At 46.7% G+C, this 10,342-nt stretch overlaps 1 protein-coding gene and 1 long non-coding RNA gene across 7 annotated transcripts in view; one reads left to right on the top strand and one right to left on the bottom strand.

The window, feature by feature from the left end:
* Window positions 1-10,342, bottom strand: part of Tln2 (talin 2) — a 392,497-nt gene that overhangs the window by 380,144 nt on the left and 2,011 nt on the right. The window lies entirely within an intron of this gene.
* LOC117283364 lies at window positions 1,954-6,958 on the top strand. Its single transcript, XR_004514320.1, has 3 exons — window positions 1,954-2,093; window positions 5,511-5,595; window positions 6,643-6,958. It is a non-coding gene; the product is annotated as an uncharacterized LOC117283364 (long non-coding RNA).

The following is a 10,342-nucleotide window of genomic DNA, read 5'->3' as shown; positions in this document are numbered from 1 at the left end:
AGAGGTCGGTGGGTGGGTGGGGTCCGAGGCCTGGTGTCCGGGGCAGGTCAGGGGCTGGGGTGCGGGAGAGAGGCCCCCTGAGATCTTCTAGGGGGAAGCCGGGGAGCGAGGGCTGCGCTACAGACGCGGGGCGCTGGGTGTGGTCCGGAGCTGCGGACCTAGGCGTCGGTCTTCCCTGCGTCCGCTCAGAACCTCCGCCCAGGGCCTGGGTAAAGCCAGCCCTGAGGGCATCGAGTTACTCCCTGTGCAGCTCGGTTTAACTTCTCCAGAGATTCCCATTTGGGTGAACTCATACACCCCAGGGAAGAAGCTCCCCGTGGGGAGGGCTGGCCCGACACCGCGACTCCGATCCGGTGCGCGACAGTGAGTCAGGCCTGGGGTGCAGAAACGGGCGTGACCCGCCGTGCAGGGCCTGAGCTCCCGGAGTTTCCCTATCTATGAAGGTGATTTCCGATGCCCATTTTTACTGACACCAGAAAACGGTGATTACTGAAGATTGCTATGTAAAGTGCACGAAGTGCCATACAGGAGCCCAAAAGGCTCTTACTTAGGTGGCTCCTGGCCATAGTTTGGGGCTGCTCATCTATCCATAACTCCGGAGATTTGGAATATTAAATAAACTTTCCCACGGAAGCAAGGTTGTAGGAGGTGCTTAGGTTCCTAGGCTAGCCCAGAAAAAAAAACTTACTGTACTGCATGGTCTCTAAGTGGGGCCTCATTTCTGGGATGGGAGAGGGGAGTTTCTTGGAAGAAGTGTGGGGTGATGTGTGGGTAGTAAGAAGAAATCACTGAAACATTTTCTTTGTGGGTTTTTTTGAGGGGTATACCAGGGATCAAACTTAGGTCCTTGCACTTGCAAGGCAGGCAGCGGAACCTTTGAGCTAATCCCTGACCCACACTGAAACATTTTTCTGGTTGTTAGTTTTGAGGATGGTCTTGATTAAAATATTTTAATTGAAAAAAAAAATGAGGGCCGGGGATTTACCTCAGTGGTTCCGGCACCTGCCTCTGAAGGGCAAGAGCCCAAGTTCTATCACTGTCCCCCCCCAAAAAAAAAACCTTACAGGGTCTTACTTTGTAATGGGAGCGGGGGGGGGGTGCATGCACATACAGAACAGTCAGAAACAAACCCTGAGCAGCTGAGATGTCCTACATCCGGAAGGGGCCGGGTATGTCAAGTATATGAGGACAGCAGGTGTGTGTCCTGCACAGGATCTGTCCCCAGTCCTCTAGCTGCCTTTACCTTCCTGGCCCTCCTCAGGGTACATCTCTAAGAGCGTCTCTAGGGACTAGTCCCTTGCCCTTCCCAGCCAGAGATCCAGTTCAGTGAGTCAGGCTTGGTTTAGGAGCCAGCACTTCTAAACAGCTTTCCTGGGGATTCCCAGGTCTAACAGTACATCCCATGAAAAGGAGAAAGCACTGGTCACGACCAAGAAACTGAGGTCAGTGACAGCTTTGCCACGTCCCACATTCTTCTGGGGCTTCATTCTTTACTTGTCAAAGGGACAGGGAGACCTAGAACCAGTATTCGGCCTCCACTTTCTTTTTTTTAAGATAATAAAAGACATCTGGTTTGTCTTCTTTGGGGTAAACCCAGCTGCCTATGACTGCTCCTCGGCCACCTTGGCTGACACCTTCCCTAAGGACAAGCTCCTATGACCCAAGGGGAGGATCCCCCAAGTGACAAGTGTTCAGCCCGTGAAGGAGAAAATTAAGCCTCTTAGAGTGCCCTCCACATAAATCTCTCAAACCCAGGAAGATTTGCCATGCATGAAGCAGGGCCTAGACACAGGTGCCAAATCATTAAGTGGGCTGCCTCCAGGCACTGCAGACAGGAAGAGAATTTTCACTGAAATATGAAAGCTTTGGGGCTCTTTAGCCTGGGTGCTGAGAGAAGTGCGGGAGGGGCCAGCAAGCAGCCCTGCTTATCCACACGAACTCACTCCTCAGGGAGCCCAGAAGCACAGAAGAATGAGTCTCCACGTGCTCAAATGGACTCTGGGGATGAGTGATTCACTAGAACATTAAGGTCAATGACAGACACTTCAGAAAAGGCAATCCATCGTCTACAACCCAGCGACAAAAGTTACCAAGTAAGTAGACTGCAGAAGTGCCCTTCTTCAGAGATAAAAAGGAGAGAGGCGACCACTTGTCTCAGCCAGCTGTCCACTGCAGGTGCCTCCAATCACTCAACAAGTATTGAATGAGGATATGCTTTGAGAATTCAATACTTGAGCCCCTAACTTTCAGCACATGACCTAAAACTGTTGCACCAAGAGCTGTTACTTTTCCTTCTCAGCATGACGCTCTTAGCACCAACCTGGAAAAAGTTTATTACTATTACTCCGTATCCAGGGTCAACTTTCTTTCATCCATTATTTGCAGCATTGTCTGTTAAGGACTCACTTTGTGCATGCACTGTTCTAGGTACTTGGGGCACCAGGGCAGGAGTTTGGTCCCTTCTGGAGCACTTGTTCCAGATGCTGTGAGATGGACAGTAAATGAGTCAGATATGGAGTATCACAGAAGGATAAATGATGAGAAGGCAAGACCGGAAGAGGCTGACAGGGCAGCCAGGCAATGCCAGGGTGACAGTGAAGGTGCATGTGACAACACACCTCCTGATTCCAGAAGCTAGGAAGACAAGATCCAGTCAGAAAGCTGGAGCAGCTGGGGGTGGAGGGGGAGCCAGGCAGGATTTGGGACATGGAAGCCAGGGGTAAGTGGGCAATCAGCTAGTTAAAAGCTGCAGAAGGTCACAAAGAGTTGGCCCCAGACTTGGTGACATGTACCTTTAGCAGTGCCGTTTCGGTGAAGGGGAGGGACAAAGGCCAGATTGGACTGGGTTCACCAAAGACAGGATGGGGTGCGGAAGGTGAAGGTGTCAAGGAGTATGACAATCCTTTCAAAAGTATTTGCTACAAAGAGCAGAGAAATGAGAGAGCAGCAGAATAGGACATGGGGTCAAAGGAACTTTGCTGCTGCTGCTCCTGGTGTTCCTGCTGCTCCTAGGCTGCGCTGTTTTGTTTTGTTTTCCCCCAAAACAAAGATGCTGCAGTATGTATCCGCCAGGGATTAACCTGCAGAGTGCACATTGATGGTACAGAAGGGAAAAGGGGACACCCACACGATGAAAGCCAAGAGGGGTCGGGAAGCAGGGCTCAGAAGGCTGAGAGTGCTGTGGGGTTAGCAGATTCATAGATAAAAATAGCTTCCAGTTGCATCTTTCCTCAATGACACAAGCCAAACCATCAGCCAAGAGTGATGTTCAGCTACAGCACAGTGGACTGGCAGGGTCAGGAGTTCCCTTGAGAGTGGTGGATAAAAAGCAGGACAGGACAGAACTGTGTGTTTCCCCAGCCAGGAATATCAGCCAGGAAGTAGCAGGGTGAACAGGGTGGGCTTAACCAAGAGCACGGTATTCTCCAGAACAGGAGAAAGGCCAGGGACCCAAGCTAGAAACAGAAGCGGGCAAGAGCAGGGTGATAAACAGTAAAAAACGAAGGGCCACCAAGTCCAACACTGCATAGGGTCCATAGAAACAGAACTGAAGACTAGAGGGAAGACCATGAAAGACAAGGTGAGGTCAGTCTGGGATGCTTATCAAGGTTTTTGTTTGACTCCTGCAGGTACAGTAGGTGATGAAAGCAACTTAGTGGATATGGGTGTCATCTTTTTTTCTTTTTCTTTTTGTTTTTTGAGACAGGGTCTCACTATGTAGTTCAGACTGCCCTGAACTCACTATGTAGCCCAGGCTGGTCTCGAACTCAAAGTGATCCTCCTGCCTCAGCCTCCCGAGTGCTGGGATTACAGGTGTGTGCCACCGTGCCCAGCCTTTTTCTTTTTTGTAACAGAAGGAAATAGCATGAGAAAACACTGTAACCTCATCAGATAAATTCCACTGAGGGAAACTTTTATTTTAGTTTTATGTGCCTGCACGGGGTTTATCACAAAACATGTACTGAGATTAGGAAAAACTTCAAAGACACGAGGGTGAGGTTTCTGACACTTTGGACCACATAGCTCTGCTGTGAGGACTGTCATGTGCACTCTAAACATTTGTCAGCATCTCTCTTTCCACCAAGTAATGAGAGTTGATAAAATCTCTACACTGTGCCTCTGGTGACAAAGTCTCCAAGAATCTGTGACAACTGCAGAAGGGTATGGCTGAAGGAGACAGAAAAGACAACTGAGAGCTGATCAAAAGAGAGCCAGAGAGGCTGGAAGTTGGGTGGACAATCTACACAGAAGTTCAACTCACTAAGATGATGGGAGGAGGGTCAGTGGACCAGAGGCTAAAATTCTTGAAGAATGAAGCAAGGTGACCCAGAGAACTATGATGAGTGGTCAGGAAATGCTACTGAAGAATCCCATCCTGAAAAGCCTGATCCCTCATATACAACCTCCCTCCATGAAAATCTCCCTCCAAGCTGACTTTCTGTCCTTTATCTCATTATCAATTGTACTTAGCTTCTAACTTACATGTGAAATCATCAGAAAAAGAAAAGGCTCTAAAGCCAAGTGGCTAAAAACAGAACAAGGGCTCATGTGCTGAAGAATTTTAGAATGGGGATCAATAAGGAGGGACGGCTTTGGAAAACCCTCCTCATAAGCTGGGGGGCGGTCATCCAAGTCTATCAAGGATTCGGGAAAAGTAAAGGTCCCAGAGGACAGCCAAGGCACTCAAGAGAGGCTGATGAGCACTGTTAGAACTGCAAGTCGTTCAGCAGCACTGTAATAAACACTTCAGGTCAATAGCTGTTACACTTAATTTCCTCCAAAAACTGCACCAGTCATCTGATTCCAACACAGATTCAGTCACAGTTATCATCTGTTCGTTTCATTTTCAATTATCTCCTCACATTCTTTTAAAAATCGATAGCATCAAATCGTGGGTTATATGTATGATGGGGAAAAAATAAGACTCCATCAACATTAACAGCCCTCTCCGCTTTCTTATGAGAACACATTTTAGAATATTTAAAACAATACTTTAACTTCTATTGCGGCTTAAACTCACACCCATATATAAAACGATAAATTCTCAAAAAGTAGACAAGCAAAGTAGCACAAATATTTTTTTTTCCTAGTTTGGTGCAACTGACACAATGAACAGGCCTTGATTGAAATTCTAACTTTCATCCATAACAAGATAAAGGACTGGCTGGAAATCACATGATCTGTAAGCTCAGAGGGAGCCGGTCCCTCTCAGGAGTGTTCCCTCACACACAAACCCCAACCAGCAAGATCAGTCTCACCTGAGAACATGTTTAAAATGTGAATTATTAGACCTATGTCTTACAGAATCTGAAACTGTAGCCGGACAATCTGGGTTTTAACAAGCCATAGGCTTGATTCTAATGCATTTAAATTTGAAAGCCAACAATCTAATCTCAAGCACAATTTTTAAACTTCATAGGCAGGGCTTCTAATGGGTTGACATTCTGGATATTCCCCCAGGATCAATGGGGTCACACGGTATGTACTTTGAAAAATGTGGTTGGTTACAGGTTCCGCTGCTCTGGAAAGTATGGCTCCTACTTTAAGTGCCAAGAATTCATCTGGTCCGTGAAGATTCAAAAACCACAGCAAGATGTGAGTTCAAGACCAGCCTGGGCTACATAGTGAGTTCCAGGGCAGTCTCAACTACATAGTGAGACCCTGTTTCAAAAAAACAAAAACAAACAAACAAAAAACACAGCAAGAAGTGGGGGTGAAAAGTGGAACAGCGGGAGCCATCAGCTAAGCCAGGGCCAGTGTGGAAGGAGTCCAAGGTTCAACTGACAGCAGCACCCCTCTAGGCCTCAGGTGGGGGACAGGCATGAAGAGGTCAGCTGCTACTTAGCACGAGTTCCCCACGGCCACCACTCCCCTCCCTCAGGTGTACCCAGTGAAGGTCCAGGCACAGAAGGGTGAGGCTGGCTGAAAGCTGGGCTAGCTCCTCTTTTCCCTCCTCTCAAGGCACGGGAAAACAGCTTTGCCTGAAGCTCTCCTTCCCAATGAAGGTTAAATCCTCTGCTAAAAGTTGGGAAATCTCAGAATTTTAGAAGGTAATTAATTGAAAATTTACAAAGAAATAAGATATGCCTACAGAAGACGTCAGAGAAAATAAGTGTGATTATTTCTCAACCTGTTTCCAAAATGGTAGCTGGTAATTTTATTTATTCATTAACGGAATAATTTTTACAATTGTCTGGAAGCATATACGGAGGTTAGTGATCTCCCCATTGCCAATTTTTTTAAAATACTGAGTTTTGTGTGTCCTTCCACATCTTTCTCCAAGGTCATACACACAGAGCGTCTTCTTTATTTTAGATCAAACTACATAATACTCTGCCAACTACAAAATACTCTGAAGTTACTCTTATTTCACATGATTTTTATTTAACATGTCATGAGCACCCCTCACAAAATAATCTACAGAGTGCATGTACTCTATTTTATTCATCCTACTCACAGATACTCTGATTAATGCAACAATCTCACCGTAAACATCCTCAGACATAGGACTGGCTTGTGGTTCAGTGACAGACAGCTTGCCTAGCACATGCAAGGATTGGGTTCAATCTCCAGGATTGGGGCAAAAGAAAAAATCCTCACACACATCCCTTGTGCGCCAATGTTTTTATTTTTGTTCAACAGGACTCCAACTGTGGGACAGAATGTAAGACTGCTGGTCACGTGGCCACAGCGTCCATGCAGGTTTCCAGCTTCCAGAGAAGCCAGTGGCCCTCCCTAAGGTCACAATTCAGAGTCTGAGGCTCACCCAAACAACATTTAACAGGGGATGTTACCAAATGTTACAAGATGTGCCATTTGTATTAAAACGAATACTACTTTGGTTCTGCATTTCCATCTCTTCAGTAAGTTGAGAACCTTCTGTGTGCTCCTCTATTGCTTCTGCCTCACATAGTCTTCAATCCTGCCCCTCCCAATCCAGCAGCCACACAAAGTACCACAGTATCACACTCTAGGGACACAATGTGTGGGGTGAGGGCAGGGAATCTTAGCACAGGGACATCCTAATCCCTCAAGAACATTTGCTGCTAGGTGAATAGCATACAGAATTTTGTTAAAACTGCAACTAGAAGAGTAGAAAGGAAGCACAAATGTTCGTAACTTGTTCCACATTTTCAGAACAGCATCAGATTGGCCAAAATTAAATTGTTGGTAAAGAGAAAAACAAAACAACGATGTTGGCAGCGACTGAAAATTCACTGTGAAATGAGCGGCAAATGAGCCCAGCCCCAATTCAGAGCTGCGGGAGACCCACAAGTGAAGGCCTTCACAACCAAAGCATTTTGTACTCAGCCTTGTCCACCAGCTGCCACTCAAACAGCACCTGCCAATCAGCCAAAGGTCGAGAGGATGGTCAACCATCAGGAGAGGCCTACCGGAAACATTTGTTTCTTTTTGTTTTTTTCCCCACTGCCTCCAAGACTTTTTTACCTTTCAAAATTGCAGCTTATTGGGGGGGGGGAGTCTTGGGGAATTTGGCAGAGTTCAGATTAACTCTTTTAACTTTAGGAAAAACATCTGGCTATACCCACTATTTATCCCATTATTTGTAATAGTTCTGTTTGGCTTATGTTTTAACTAGTCTTCTCATTAAATATAAAAGTAATAAGATTAAAAGGTTCTGGGGGGAAAGTACTGTAATTAAAAAGGCACCAGTTGGATATGTTAAACTATAATTCTGGCCTGTATATATTTTTCCTCTAGACTTTAAAGGGTTTTTTTTTTTGTACCCAATAAAACTGTTTTTGAATTATTTAACTTTTTTAGTACTTCCTGTATCAGCCAAGCACCACCCAAAATCCCCAGGAACACATTATGACTCAAAAGTTCTGGAGTAATAACGTCACAAATCACAAATTGGAGACACTGGACCAAGAGGCTGGCCACGGAACACACGCATGCACACGCACACACACACACACACACACACACACATACACACATGCACGCACGCAGTAATGCCACACAGCTTGGTAAACTGACAGGCAACTTCCAAAATGCACAGGCATTTTCTAACCTTTTGAAGTTACAAAATTTTAATAGTGAAAAAAATGCAGTAACTCTGATCAAACCATGAAGTTAAGATAATAAGAATCAAGCAAGAGGCAACAAAGCATAGTTTATAACACAATGTTAAGAAGCATAACAATATTAGGATAATGAACCTGGGAACAAAGACTGGAGGGTTTGCAACCTAACTTCTAAGTTAGTTATATAATCTTTAACACACGTACATGAATATATATGGCACATATGTAATTGTAAAGTACAACGATAAACGAATAGACATTTTTAGGTATGCAGATTTTTTTCTGAGCATGATTAAAAAAAAACCTTTATATTCTTTCCCACCCAGAACCGCCCTTAACTCCCCTTAGGAAAGCATGCAGGCATAGGGTGAGAGGGAATCAGTGTAATTTAGGGACAGAAAATAAAGGACCTGGATTAAAAAATAACTCAGACATACTCGGATCAGTCTTTGAAAAAAACCTGAACAAGCAGTCGGCAGAAAATGCGTTCAAAACACACCTGTAGCCTTTGCCTGCACTAAGAAAGCCTGCACTGAGTATTCAGAAGGGTCAAAGGTTTACAACTTTCCCTGTGGAGGTAAAAGTGCAACATCGACACCTAAAATACAGACTGCCAATTTCCAAGTATTTCGTAGGAAAAGGGAAGTGGGTACAAAGAGAGAACAATCTGAGGAGCTTTATGTTTATATGCTCCATTATATCGCCCAGACTAAGACTAGAAATTCCACAAGAGATGGAGGTTTTCTGCAACTAATTTCTCTCCTAAATTAGCTATGCTAATTTAAAAAATGTTGCCTTGGTGTTTTCCACTATTCTAATGCTCAATTTTTTAAAAAAAGCCAGATGTGGTGGTGCATGCTTGTAATCCCACCCCTCAGGAGACTGAGGCAAGAGGGTCACCAGGCCAAGAGTTCAGAGACCAGCCTGTGCGCTGTAGCAAGACTCTGTTTCAAAACAACAATAAAAGAGCTGAGTGTGGTGGCCCAAGCCTATGACCCCAAGACTCTGGGAGGCTGAAGCAGGAAGATGGCAATTTCAAGCCCAGCCTAGGCAACGTAAGTGACTTGGTGAGATCCCGTCCCCAAAAGAAACATTGTAAAAAGGCTGAGAATACAGATCAGTGCGAAACCCTTAAATTCAATCTCCGGTACAGAGAAGTCTTCCTCCTCTCTCAAGGCCACCTGCCACATCCACCATCCCACCTCAGCTTTTGCTAAGATATGCCAAGGGAGCCATGAAAGAATCTACAACCTTAGAGATTCAATAGGTGACATTCACATAGGAGATGCTTAATGAAATGAAGGAAGGAAGAAGCAGCTTGACGCCTAACATCTCTGGGCACGTCTCGGAGAAGACTTTGCCCTCCCTCTGCACCCAAACACACACAACATACCCCGGAATTTTTAAATCCTTCCCACACTCTCCAAGCAAGTATGAAGACTCAAAGTTTCATTAAGATGGGGGAGGGAGGGGGAGAGAGAGGGAGAGAGGGAGGGGGGAGAAGGGGAGAAAGAAGCTTGCACATTCTGGCACTCAGCTGATGGTACATCGACAAACACGCTCTCCCCAGGCCCTTTAGCACGCAGAGGTCACGATCCGGCTACAAAAGTAAAGATTCCACAAACACAGATTCCCCGCCTCCCCACTCCTGGGAAGACGCCACCTCCCAGCAAAGGAGAGGGGCGGGTAGCACGTGCAGGCTGACAGACGCCACCACTCAGCACGCCCAGGGATGAGCAAAGGCGCCACTCCACTCATGGCATCAGGGTGCTTGGAGTTTACGTGTATCTGGGGGTCCACCTCTCCAGGATGGCCTCCCCACTCTCTTGTCTTTAATTTGTCTTTGACAACACCATCCCAGCTCATTCCTCTCTCCTCTCTAGGAATAACCAGGGTTCACGTTCACAACCATCGTCAGCGATTCTGGCCCAGCTCCCTTTCCCCAGTTATTCTGGCTCTTCCCCCGCACCAGGGATTCAAGTTTCTCCGGTGTCCCCTGAAGCCCCAACGTCTGGAAACGCCCCCCCCTGCCCTCGCTTCCACTAGCTGGCATCACGATGAGAGCCAAGCACACAGCCGCCAAGGCCAGGCCCTGGTCAGGATGCGCAACCCAGGGCGCCTCCTCCTGCGCAGGGCATGAGCCCCACGCCCCGCGAGCATCCCCGCAAGCCCGGCGCTCGGACGCTCGGAAAAAGCTGTGCCCGGCTGGAAGGTTGCGGGGAAGGGGGCGTGTTCCCCTCACCTCTGAGCTTGGGTGCCACGTCCCAGCGGGACAGGGGCGGCGGGGACATCAG

This window comes from Fukomys damarensis, unplaced genomic scaffold (genome assembly GCF_012274545.1).
Source record: "Fukomys damarensis isolate Sample0158 unplaced genomic scaffold, DMR_v1.0_HiC HiC_scaffold_25, whole genome shotgun sequence".
Taxonomy (NCBI): Eukaryota; Metazoa; Chordata; class Mammalia; order Rodentia; family Bathyergidae; genus Fukomys; species Fukomys damarensis.
The sequence above is the reverse complement of the archived record's forward strand: the minus strand, read 5'-3'. Positions and strand labels throughout refer to the sequence as shown.